We start from the raw sequence: 13917 nt of genomic DNA, 5'->3' as shown, positions 1-13917 counted from the left end.
GGTCTCAGAAGGCCAGGTTGCTCTTGTCTTCTGAACATCCCGTGCTATTTCAGAGAGGTGCTTGCTTGTTGTTGTTGTTTTTTCCCCCCACAACATCCTTCTCTCCTGCATCAGTTAAGATTACATTTGTCTGCAAATGACAGGAAACACCAAACAGCAACTTGGACATTTATTTCTTTCCCACAAAAAGTTTGGAGGCTAATTTCCAAGGCTGATACAGCATCTCTGCTCTCATCAGGGATCCAGGCTCCTGCCTGGTGGCTCTGTCATCTATGTGCACCTTGCTTCCTTTCCCCCTCTACCTCCTTTAAACCCCCCCCCCCCCGGGCCTTATTCCATTAATCATCTCCTCTCTGCTCTACCATCTCTTTTCCTTGAGATACAAGCGTCCTTCCTGGTAATTACACTTTTTTTTCCTGTAGCTACCAATTTATTTCCACCCTAGTTCACCACACTTCTTGGAAGAGTAATTGCTATACGCCATGGCACATTTTCATCCTTGGTCCTATTTGACCTCTCTCACCTATTGAAGCTGTTGACCACCTCCCATTCCTCCAAACTCTCTTGTCTCCTGACTTTCACAAGCCTATGGGTTCCTGGTTTCCTTCCTATCGCTCCTACTTCTCCATTTGGTTTGCTGGGTGTTCCTCCTTCAACAGGCTTCCCTGCTTGACCCTCTTACTCCAAACCCTTTGTCCCTAGCAGCATTTCCTGGGTAACCTCACCATTACTGATATCAATGATCTGTGTGGCAGCCATCTGTCCCCAAGCTCTGTTTGTCCAGACCCCACTCCTGAGCTGGAGTCCTGATCTTCTAACTGCCTACCAAAAGGGCTTCTCTTCTCTGTTCCTTTCAACCCCGATGATGTGCATTTCCGTCACCTCTTCCTACACTCTTAGGTTTAGAAACCTTTCATCTGGTTTCTAATTCACTTTTCACGATACTCCCAGAGTTATCTTCTCTTTTTAAAAAAAATCTGATTATGTTAATTCATTTAAAAAAAAAATCTTCCATTGGCTTTCTCCTGCTTTTAGGTATTCAACTTTTTACTTTGGCATATAAGGTCCCTTACAGACTAGGCACAACCTACTTTTGTATTCTCTTGCAACTCAACTCCCAAAATTTTTAAGATACACCATGCCTTTAACCTTGTATTATAGGTGGGAGGTCTACCCAATTCTGCTAGATGTATCCTTGAAAGCCACCCAAATGCCATCTCTTCTCTGATATTTTCTTTATTTGCCCAGATAGGATTACTACTTTCTCTGTGCTTTTATAGTACTTTGTTCCAACTTCTAGTGAATATTTACATTCAAAAATGTATTTACCCTTAGAGGGAAGGTAGGGGAGGGTGGGTAAAAGGGGAGGGATCAACCAAAGGACTTGAATGCATGCATATAAGCCTCACCAATGGACACAGACACAGGGCGGTGATGCCATGAGTAGGCGGGATTGGGGGGATAATGGGGGAATGAGGACACATAAGTAATACCTTAATCAATAAAGAAATTTTAAAAAATATATTTACCTCTAGATTGGGATCTCTTTGAGATAGGGACTGCCTTTATCATCCTTCCTACCACAGTTCACAGTATTTCATGAAATTGGGAAATAAGGGTAACTTTCACTCTAAGAATAATGAGTTTTGTTTTGGACATATTAATTTTGGACATATTGAGTTGCCATATTGAGGTAGAGGGGACAGCAGCAACTCAGAAAAGACTTTATAGCCAAACATATAGATGTAGGAGGCATCAGCAAAGACAATAATAAGCAACTGATTGGACTAACTGCCTACCACAAGGGCTTCTCTTCTCTGTTCCTTTCAACCCCGATGATGTGCATTCCCATCACCTCTTCCTACACTCTTAGGTTTAGGAACCTTTGATCTGGTTCCTAATTCACTTTCCACGATACTCCCAGAGTATGATTAAGAAAGGTAGAATAGCTATAGGAAGTGGGAGAGGAGCTGGTAGTGGGAATTCTTGGATGGTGGAAGGAAATTCATAACATCCTTGTTGGGGAAAAAACCGCATTTAACATTTTTGACTGGGGTCCTCTTCCCTCTACCAGAAGTTTGCAGCCCTTTCACTAACTGAAAGTCTAAAATGCAGAAAAAGAATGCCTGGAAAAATGTTCTTTCTTTTTATTTCTTCTAGGATTAGAAACTACTTAATCAAAAACTTCATCCTAGGCTGCTGTTGGCTACTTCAGACATACCTTGTCCATTCTCCTTCTCTAAAACCTTCTGTTTTTGTGGTGAGGTGTGGTGGTGGTGGCGGTGGTGTGTGTGTATGCCCCTGGCAAAAGCTAGAGTGGGTAGGATAGAGTGGAAATATCTATTTTGTTACCCTCACAAAATTATAAATAAGCTGAAAAAGCTTTAGAATCTTTCTTAAATTGGGAAGAGAAAAAAAAAACATTTTTGAGAATTTGTTTCTTTAGATAGATGTTTTTCCTTATCTCTCTCCCCCTCTATTACACTCCTTTGCTTTCATTGTGCCTCTAGGAAATATAACACTGGCTTATGTAGATTATTTAAACAGGTGAAGTGAGTTATGTGTTCCCATGCAACTGGCTTGACATTTAAAAATTTGATAAAATGAAAATTGAAACTGCATGGAAAAATAAATCCATAAGCAAAAGCAAAATGGCAAACTAGGGGGGAAATGTTGCAACTCATATCATGCCCAAAGGACAACATTCCATAATATATAAAGAGCTCCTGTAAATCAAGTATAAAACCCACAACCAAACAGAAAAAATGGTAAGGCTGAACATTTCAGAGAATGACATTTAAATGAAAATGAATTGAAAAGATATTTTGTTTCATTCCTAATAAGAAAAATACAGATGAAAACTACATTGAGATATCATTTCTCATCTGTCCAATTGACAAAGATCCAAAATAGGTACTACTCTATATTGTAGAAAGGTATAAGATACGTAAATTGATCATGGGAGTATAAATTGGTTCAACCCTTAATTCATCCCTCACTTAGTGCCTCATGACCAGAATTTCCTTCAAACCAATTTTATGTGCTCTTGGCTTTTTACCGCTTGATGTAGACCTTAGAAAACTGTAATTAAAAATGTTTCCGATGTGTGGATGAAATGAAGACTGCTTTGGGTCTGCTAAAACAAAACAAAAACAAGGCAGTTTGGCAGTATCTAACAAAATTGAAACTGCATATTGTATATCCTTTGACCCATAAATTTCATTTTAGGCATTTAAACAACTAGTGCTAAATTAGTGTGTATTAATTAATGCAGGGTTAATTATTACAATATTTTGAGTAATAACAAACATCAGAAACTGTGCAAAAAAGAGGAACAACTCTAATCATCTGAACAATAAAGATTTATTTTTTAAAAAAAAGAAACTGCAACATTAAGAGACTAGTTTAAGATAATCATGTTATATACAATCCAGGGAATTTTGTGTAGCCACAAAAAAGAAAGAGGAAGATTTTTATTTGCTTATATAGAGGTCTCACCAAAATGTTTTTACCTTAAATAAGCAATGTCCAAAAGAGTCAATATGTTTAATATATATATATATATGTATATGTATATGTATATGTATATTGGTATATATATATATATATGTGTATATATATATATACCAATAAAAGAAGTTTCCTATGACAGGAGATTGTGGGACGACAGTTGAGGAAACACTTTTTACTACTTTTTACTGCTAGATTTTTAATCTGGTAAATGTATTATCTACTCAAAAAATTAAAGGAAGAATTTTTCAATTCTTAAAATAAAAGTATTCTAAGTACCCATAGAGACAGAGTTTCCGTACTCACTCAATATTAGTAAGTTTTACCTTGAAAATATTTGTGATATCATTATGTCTTAAGTGCCAGCTATACACTTAGACCTGTGCTAGATGTTGTGGTGGTTAAAATAATAAAGATAAATGTGAGCTAAGTAAGAAACTGATTATGACTGCCTGAAAAATTAAGTAAGGAGTGGGTCAGACTACTTGAACAAAGGCACAGAGATGGATTTGAGATTATTTCCAGGGAACAGGAATAAAATCTAATTGATAGGAACAGCCTGGCCGGTGTGGCTCAATGGTTGAGCGTTGACCCATGCACTGAGAGGTAGCCAGTTCAATTTCTGGTCAAGGTACATGGCCAGGTTGCAGGCTCACTCCTCAATGGGGGCAGGAGCGGGGGGGAGGTTGCAAAAGGTAGAGCTGGTTGATGTTTATGTTTCTATCTCTCCCTCTCCCTCCCTCTAAAATCAATTTAAAAATTTTTTTTAATTGGTAGGAACAGGTTTCATATTGGAGTATGATGGGAGAAAAGTTTGAACAGGCACAGAAAGATGAATTTATGGATGTTTTAATAATGTTCCCCAAAATTCTGATATTTTGGGGGATTGTATTGTTATTTTGTTTGAGAAATATATTTTTACAACGATTAGGCTTCTCTTTAAGAAATTAGCATATTTCGTTGCATGTGTACATTTTCACTTAAATCACCTAGATAAAGTTGTGCAATTTGGAAAATGATGTTATCACATATATGTTATTAAGATGATTCCTGGGTCTTATTTTTGTTGTTGCTATTGTGAATGGAATCTCTTCTCCAATCTCATTACACCATAGTGTTTTCAATCTAGAAACATATTAATTTTTACCTCCCATTTTATAGGTAAGGGAACAGGCCCAGAGAAGATAGGTGACTAGTATGGTTACAGAATAGAAGAGTTGGTAACTGCAGATCTTGAACATCCAGATATTATTGTGCTACCTTAATAGAATCAAACTTTATTAAAAATTAATACTGTCTTAAGCGTCACTTTATTCATATCAGCTTTCAAAGAAGTAATATACATTTTATAGAACATCTTCAGTTTTTAACATTGTCATTTTGAAATATAGTATTATGACTTGAGGAACTGCTTCTCATCTCCATTCAATTTTCTCAAGACCTGATTTCTACTAGACAGGAACTATTTCTTCTTTGAGGTCTAAATAGACCTAACAGCCTATTGCACTGAATAAATATTTAATGAAAATTGAATATTTCCTCTGCGGTGAATCAATTATTCTTGTTGATTCCCTGAGGAAAGCTTTTTTTAAAAAATATATATAAAATGTAGTAGATTAAGAAATTTGTTTTCCTGAATATTATAATTAGTGCCACAGTTTGTTTCAGTGATATAAAAAATTATGTCCCTTAGGTTTTTTCCAGCTATTTTTCTTCATTTATGTAAAGAGTTTGAATTTTTATGTTATCTCAAATACAATTCTATTATTCCTCAACCTGGTAGCATGCAATAAAATCATTTGCTGTGAGGGTTGAGGTTTTTTTAGAATTTGTAGTATTTGGAACTCTGAAAATGGAAAATATTTGCTAATGAGGTATAAGAATCTTAGTGGTGCATTTTTTTAATGGGAGGAATATAATTTTATTGGTAAATATCTCCAAAAATATAAGTAATTTTTGTAATTGGAAAAAATTTGTATTTCTTGTACTTTTAACTATCAGTGATATATTTATTTTTAAATGTTTTCTTAACTGATGTTAGGTTTAAATAAAGTCATTTCTATTTATTGGCCTATGGAATCTCTAATTTATGAAATGAGTGAAATAACTTCAAAAATATCAACTTGTGAACTAGATTCATTATAGTGGAATTATTTAGTGCAAGTTGCTAATTTGGCTTTTAGATGGAATTTATCAAGAATCAATTAGAAAAACTCCTCTCATTTAAATGAAGTCAGAAAACAATGAACAGGTAGGGAAAAAGATGCTTATATTTTTCATTATCTTTTTACAGTAGGAAGTATATACACATAATTTTGAAATTCATGCCTGGTGACAAAAGTATCCTTTCATTTTTATGGAATAATTACGTTTGCCATGTTTCACATTTGATAATTTCTGGGAGCTGTATTTCAGTTTAAATAACTGTTGACATTGTTTGGTGTTTATTTTACTGGAGGAAAGTTGTGTGAGTGTGTGTGATGACAGTTATAGTACACATTTGATAACAAGGGTATAATAAATCAGTTGAGTCACAGTGGTCTGATATCTGTTCCTAAGGTCTTTTTGACCCAGGAGTCTGTGACCTGTGAAATCTTCATTTTTTTGGATTGGTTAAGATATCTGACAATGCGAGGGTTTACGTTTAGATGAACACCACTGCAGGAAGTTGCCTGATGTGTCCCAGTACGTAAAGGATATCAAGGTATAAACTGGAAAACATTGAAGAAGTTCTGACAATAAACATGTGAGAAAAAAGAACCTAAAGTTAAAAGAAGTTTCTTTTCTTCTTCAACTTGTATTGAAGAGAACCTGAAATTTAACCTGGTATTTTCAACGCTCTGATTACTCAGCAGTGAAAGCATTGCCAAGAAAACGTACCCAAATCTTGAGTTACAGGTTGTTCTTGCATCTGATTGGAAGGGGCGTAGGAGTTGTTTATAAGGTTGCAGATCTGAAGCTGCACACATGAAGGTTGAGACTTGGGGGAGGGTTTGAGTCAGTGAAGGGAAGCTTCGTAGACATTACAGCTCTGTCCAGAGGCCAAATGGGAGATAAATCACGCTGGCCACCTCTCTTATTATTGAAATGGTTCGGCCCTGGGGTTTAACTGAAGGACTTAGAGGTTTTTGAAGTGCAAATAGGATGGTGAAGGGTAAAGCCTTTTAGGGTTTCATTTTGATGGATTTTTTTCCTGTGTGGATTTCTGGCACTGACTGTGATCTGGGAGGAAGCCTTAAAAAGGAAAAGTTTTGTTTTGTTTCTGATCAATCAGGCAATCAGAACTCTCCACTGGGGTGTACTTTTCTTGCTTGCGTATTGATCCTATTGTGTTTAAAAGTAGGTCATTTAATTGGGTCTATAATGTAACTGTCATTCCAAAGACACCACTCTCTTGCTATTAATGCCAAAGTTTGAGAGTGTTGAAGGATGTGGTTCTTTCGGACAGGACTTTTGTGGGGTCACTTAGGGTCAGTGTGTTAAAGTTGTCTAAAGATCAAGTCCATATTCGAACAAGACCTTCGTATATTGATCAACATCCTATAATTATTTAATCTTTCCCTGAAAGATTGAGTTATATAATTGTATATATTTACTTAATTATTTTGTATATTTTCTGTCCTGCCAGCATAAAATAAAAACAAAAAAATTTTATTGTGAAATATCTGTACTGGCTTATTTGTTCAGATACACTAAAGTGTTTAAGGAAATAAACACATAAAAAATGTTAAGAACGAGATATGTTGACTTATCAAATTGAAAATTTTTCTTTTACTCCACCAGTAATTCAAACACAATAGAAAAAAAAATATCTTTTAAAACAATTTTTAGTAACCTTGGAATGGGAAGAGTCATTAGTGACTCCAAAAGAATTATAACTTAAAGGCTTTTTGTGCAAGAGTGTTAACTATTTCTCTTAAAGAAATGTCATTGTAAACCCTTCCATTTTGTTAGAAATATAATTAACAGAACTTTTTTTGAGCAGTTGGCTCTTTCCTTTAGATTTAACCGGCAGTTGCACTGTTTACCCTGTTTGAAAATGATAGCGCTTCGCTGCAAAGGAGATTTCTCTCTCTCGTGCTTGCTATCCTTTGGAAACATGGGTTGTTAATCTCCATAATTGACATTGATCGAACAATATTCTTAATTGCCTTCCAAACCTGTTTTTGTTTTTCTGTTCTTCAGAAATTTCACTTCACCGTATTTAAATGTTATACTTAAAATTAAAATTAAATGCTAGCGGTTTGCATTTTCCTCATGTTGAATGAAGACTTTAACTAAGATACTTAAAAAACAAAAACAAAAGAACGCCAGATAGCATCAAGCAGAGTCCTCTGCATCTACAGCGTCCCTGTCATTAGTTTGTTGCTGGGAGATGTTAAAATGACCTTTCCTTTGTTAGAAAAGAGATTTGTAGTCCTTCCCAGAATCCTCTTGTTAACTGTCTTTTTAACCCAAGTTGGAGGCTGTCTGAGGAATGAATGGTGAGCTTTTTCTATGAGCTCCCCATATTGTTGACATTGTGTCACACGTTGCTTTTTAATTCCTAATGTACTTTTAATTTGCAAAGCATGCATATGCCTTTCAGAGCAGTAGAACTTGCCTTTCAGAACAGTAGGATTGAGTCAGCATTTCTGAGTGCCAACATTGCTTGACGCAAACAAGCCAAGTCAGGCTCAAGAGTGCTGTATCATATATAAGCCTTAGATTAACTGAAACACATATGTGAATTCCTCTTTGAATATTGTTGAAGAAAAGAAGATACTTGAGAAAAGCTTCACCTCCCCCCTTCACCCTCCCGACCCCCACCCCAGAACTTCTGTTGCCTCTTAGCAAGTGAATTGCCCCCAATATAAAAGCATTGGGGGGAAAAGTGAGCCGCAGAGTGAAAAGGCAATCCACAAATAATCACTCTTTTCTGCCTTTGATTGTGTCAGATTTTTTTGGTGTGTGGCAATTGTTTTCTTTTTCGCTTAGAAGAGGTTTATGGTCCAATGTCTGTCAAGTCAGCCCCTGTCTTGAGGTTGCAGTTGTATTTCTCTCTGGAGTTCCTAGAGGTGATGTTATCTTTTGTTCACTCAGCAGTGTGGTGGTTCCTGAGAGCATCTGTCACTTTAGGCATTACAAGATGGATGGGTCTCCAGTGAACTGCTGGCTGAAGCAAATGGTGAAAATAAGAAAAGACAAGGGGCTTCAGGGTCTGCAGAGAGGACAGGCAACAAGGAAATACTGTTTGTTAGAAATCAAGAGTAAGCTGAGCAGTAGAGGAAGAGAGAGCCAAGATGGATTGTATGCCATTTTATAAGCCACTTGGAAACCAGAGGCTTTTGTGGCTCTCCTGATCTGAGGGGGACATCTGCATCATGGTAAACAGTTCTGTGCTTTGGATTTGCAAAATGGGTCTGGACATTACCAAAACCGTCTGGGGAGAGTGTGGGGAAATTACAGGGATTCGGAATGTTTTATGTGAGGGTGTTGATGTTTGGGGAATTAGTAATCTTTTAAAATGTAAAGATTTAAACATTTATTAATCGTCAAATTTTTCTTTACAGTTCATTTTTCTATTTTTTCTTTTCTTTTTCTTTCTTGTGAGCAACTGTAGATATTAAGATGTTTGAAAAGTTTTAGCCACTTTCTATCATCTTTACTGTTTATACTGAAACTTCTTTGACAATTCTATGCCCAGGCTTTAGGGAGGCTGGGGGCAGATTTTTAGTTATTTTAAGCAACGTTCTCTTTAATTTTATGGGCTCTTTGATGAAAGAAAAAAAAATATAATTGTTATCGATCTGTCAAAACAAGGTGGAGATTTTCTATATTTAGAAATTAATTTTGTTGGCAAAAGGCCAATTTGTGAATCGTGCCTGTGTGAGCAAAGGAACCGGGAAGGAGCTTGGTCAGAGAGTAGAAAAAGGGAAGAAGGGCTTGCGGGAGGTGGGGGGGGGGGGGGGGGGGTGATGTGGTTGAAAAAAAATGATTTTGTCAAACTTTTTGGCACTGGTCTATAAAGAAGACCATAGGTTGGAAGGCAAAGAAATTAAGATGATTAGAAGCTTTAAGCTATACAAATGGTAGAGTATCTTCCTTCTCTATGGGTGTAAATAATAGATGAAAGAGTAAGAGTGACAACAAAGGATCAGGTCGTTTAAGAGAATGTGTGCAGCCTGAATAGGGGTCTGTGGCCCAGGGCCAAAGGTCTTAGCTTTGAGTGTAATTAGAAGAAAATACTAAAATGTCATTACTAGCAGGTGAAGTGTGCAGCACGTGGCCAAAAATTAGCAATTTTAGACTCTGAAGCTATTGGAATTGGATTACGGACCTTTTTTAAAAATCATTAAGGTCCTTGTGGAGTCATATAGTTTCATTGGCAGTAATGCAGTTTGACCTTGTGGACCATATGGGGTAATCTTGGGTTTGGATGTAGGTAGCAAAACTCCTAGACTTGCAAGAGGCTGCCCATTTGTGTATGGGTAGATAGGAAATACATGAGTTTGAAAATTTAGGTCTTGCATTTCTATTTGTTCTTTTGCCTTGAAGACATTCTTCTGACAGTAAGAGAGGTAAGATAAACATTTTTATTTCAAAATCTAAAATGGTGTTTTCTCATTTCTCTCTTTCAATTTGACATAAAAGGAGAGTAAAATGAAAATGTTTTTAAACATAAGTTAATATCACTTTAAATATTTCAGTGCTATAAATATGCAAATTGAAATTTGTACATTCTCAGGAAGATCTTTTGTTTTCTCTTTAGACACTAACAAAGGAATAGAAGCACTTATGTTTATGTTTAAAAATCAATGACAAATAGTTTTTATTTTACTTATGTTTTATGACTATGACCATGCAGTAGTTTATTTTGACCATAATCTATCTAGAGAACAAAATAATTTGTACTCTGTAATTTTCACACAGTTATAAAATTATAAATAGTCTGATTTCTTCTAAGAATACACCACCCAAAAGAGTAAGGAAACCAATAGCTCTTTTTCTTCTGGAAGGCTTTTTTTCTGGGAAATTATTAAAGCATTTGTTTTAAAAAGCAGAGAATAATTTTAATCAATATTAGCTATGTTTATATTTTTTATAGTTCTTTGAGGAGGTAAATTTTGAGAAGCACCAGAGAAACTTAAACTTAGAATAAGAAAATTATCTTTCACTAGTTTTATTCCTAAAAATAGAATAGAAGTTTTCGGGCTTTTAGCATTATGGTAACACCTGTCAAAATGCAGACTTGATAAGTTTATTCATTTTACAGTTAGTGAGAGGAAATCTTAAGAACAACAGAAACTATTTTTGAATATATATCATTATGAATAATTATTTTGGGAGTATTGAAGGAGAAATATCTGTATTTGCCAGTTATGAGTTGTGTAATTTTTGATAATTCATTTCTCATTGTCATTTCTCTGGAATTGTAAATATTTACACTATTATATTCTGGAATATAATGCATTTGTTAAATAACTCATCTTTATGTATATATTTTTATTTTTTATGTTTTTGCAGGTGCAAAAAAGCTTTAAACAAGTAAAATCTAGGCAGCAGGCTCCCTGAAGTGTTGACATCCCAACTTAATCATGAACGTGACTCAAAAATGTTAATAAATAAACAAAGGTATTGTACAATTATAATAACCCCCAGAATTTTTAAGACCAAAATGTTTTATGAAATTATAGTTATCATTTAAATAAAGCTACAATATTTTGTACTTAAACTGATTAACCAGATATTTCTATGAACTCTCCTTCCATTTCCTCCCCTCTCTGCTTTTCTCTCTCCTCCCCCATCCTCTCCACCAAAAAAGAAAAGGAAAAAAGTATTCAGCAATAAGTTTTTCCCCCCTACAACAGCCTCTAGGTTATATTTCCTAAGTATCTAAATTAAGATAATAGAATTCAGTTTTTCATTCCCCTTTGTTGATTTTGGTTCTTTCTTTCAAATTGTCTAATAAGATATTATTATTAATTATCTAGATTACTAGCCTCTGCAGGAAAAAAACAACCATATTAAAATTGGAATCAAACTATCCTGAGATGTATGTTTCTGAAATTTTATAAAAGTGTGCGTTTTTTTAAAGAAGGCTTGTAATTTAGAAAAGAAAAAGAGGCAATATTGTCCTTCTTCTCCCTATGTCAAAGAAAATCAAAAGTTAACTTAGAATTGAGCACTGAGGGGTACTGTTTTGGCTAACCCTCATCTGACAGGGCATAACCTAAGACTGTCTCTCCTTTTGGAAGTTACAATGTGCTTAAATAGCCTGGCATTTTCAAGAGAGGCCAAAGATCTTTTCCTCTTTTATGACCCGTCGTATCCTTTTGAGGCCAGCGAGAACAAGAGGGTCATTGCCACTTCAGCCTGGTCCCTGTTGTTCCCTCACGGTGACCACGCAGGTCCTGAAACCTAGTATTGGCTTAACATTTGGGCCTGGAACATCTGGAAAGTGGTCAGAGATGGAGCTGCGGAGCCAGAAGAGAGAGAACTGTTGCGTTTTGTTACACCAGGTGCTAGGAGGAAGCAACATTGGCCTTTTTGATATGGGAGGCAAATTCTGTGGACCCTGGAGTTAGGCTTCAACAATTGAAGAGGTCAAAGGACAGCTGAGTGGGGTCAGTGAGACACCATGGGGTGTATTTTGTTACTTAGTAAAAGGAGCAGCCTCCTAAAACCTTAAAGGATTCTCTTGAAAATCTGTGTTGTGAAAAGGTTTTATGAGTCTCACTGGCAAAACTCCTGATTTATCTAAGGAATGCTTGCTTTTGTCTAATGGAAGGATAATCCTTACCAAATGTTGGCAACTACCGTAAGAGTCAATATAGGTCTGAGAGAATCGTTAGGGTTTGAAGTGTACTATGCTTTCCAAATTGTTTTTCATTTTCATGTGTTTCACTCAGTGAAGAATTTCACACTGCCGAAATACCACCCTTTTATTTCCTTGGAGCAGAAAGTGGGGGAGAGATAGGGATAAAAATGAGCCTACATTAATTTAAAAATCATTCTAACAAGCTTTTGACTGACCCACAAACAGGATATTACAAATCTTTAAAAAAAAAAAAAAAAAAACCCACTTATTAATTCTAAAAAGTTATCGTTGAATTTTAATGTTTCTGAATCATAGAAGATTTTTTTTTAATTTATGTGTATTTTATAGAAGTGGGTGTCAGTTAGTGAATAACCTTAAACCTTGTGTTTCTCCCTGAATGTGTTTTTGCTCATTTTGTAGCTTAAGAAAATGCTAGAATTAAGAATAGATCATTTAAAAAGCAAATATAATAAAGAATTTTCTCTTTGAAGGGTTCGGGGTGGGAGGGGGGAGGATTCTGCCTGTTATAAGAGCTTTCTTTTCCCAGCCCATGACCTCAATGTACCACTTATATGATTATGGATGTCTTTGAAGGGTGTTATCCACTGATACCCTATTTCCCCGAAAATAAGACAGTGTCTTATATTAATTTTTTCTGCCAAAGTTGCTCTAGGTCTTATTTTCGGAGGATGTCTTATTTTTGGGGAAACACGGGTAGGTAGTAAGGAAACTGTTGGAGGAATTTGGTAAACTGTTCCAATAGATAGATAGATAGAGAGAGAGAATATTACAATATGTACTAGTAAGAGAAAAAGAAAAATGATAAGAAGTATACAGTAGGCTTTGTTTAGCATCTTCTTACTGATTTATAAATTTAAAATATGTGAATTACTTGTATGTGTGATTTTTTTTTCTATTCTTTTTTATAATTACTCATTTTTAAAGCAACCTATACTTAAATGTAAGGCTTAGTATGGAGTGTGTTCAATGTCTCCTTTCTCAAGGTTAAAGTGCCTTTCAACAACTAATTTAGGAACTTAAGTGTAGTGACTGATAATTGCCTAGAGAAAATCCACAGCTGTTTAAGTAGCATTGAAATCATGGCAAAACTGACAAATACAATTAGCAATGTTAATAAGAAGATGGAAAGACAGGGGCAGATGACAGCGTGGAAAGATGAAGGCAGAGGGAGTAACAAAATCCATATAAGAACAGAATGTTCAGTTTGCTTCGAATTTCCAATGCTTTTCCTTTTAAGCTAATTCCCTCTTTTACCACTCTCTGACTTACCAGAATGGGTGTTTTTGTTTTTAGCAAGTTAACTAATTCAGATACTCTTGTTCAGTCCCTAACTCACATCTGATTTTGAAAGATGACGGACAGCTGTTTGGCAGTGGTATCTAAGAAAAACGATCAGATTTTGCTGATTCTCAGGCAGAGTTTTTGTTGTGGTGCTTTTAAAAGTCGATTTTAAAGGTATTTCTATTTTTACTATAATTACTGTGAGTAGGAATTCCTTTATATCTCTTTATACCCTTATAATTCTCATTAGTCATTCAATTACATCACAAAGACCAAAGCCTCATTTCTAGATGTAGTAACCCCAT

At 35.4% G+C, this 13917-nt stretch overlaps 1 protein-coding gene across 4 annotated transcripts in view; it reads left to right on the top strand.

Moving 5' to 3' along the window:
• GREB1L (GREB1 like retinoic acid receptor coactivator) overlaps positions 1-13917 on the top strand; it is a 250799-nt gene that overhangs the window by 87970 nt on the left and 148912 nt on the right. For 3 of the 4 annotated variants that reach the window (XR_014795353.1, XR_014795354.1, XM_084888067.1), the window contains exon 3: positions 11017-11124. The exons of the other annotated variant lie outside the window; for it this stretch is intronic. The gene's annotated coding sequence lies outside the window, so the exon portion shown is untranslated. The remainder of the gene's footprint in view (positions 1-11016; positions 11125-13917) is intronic. 4 annotated transcript variants of the gene reach the window in all.

This window comes from Pipistrellus hanaki, assembly GCF_964339955.1.
Source record: "Pipistrellus hanaki genome assembly, chromosome: 6".
NCBI classification, from domain to species: Eukaryota; Metazoa; Chordata; class Mammalia; order Chiroptera; family Vespertilionidae; genus Pipistrellus; species Pipistrellus hanaki.
The sequence above is the reverse complement of the archived record's forward strand: the minus strand, read 5'-3'. Positions and strand labels throughout refer to the sequence as shown.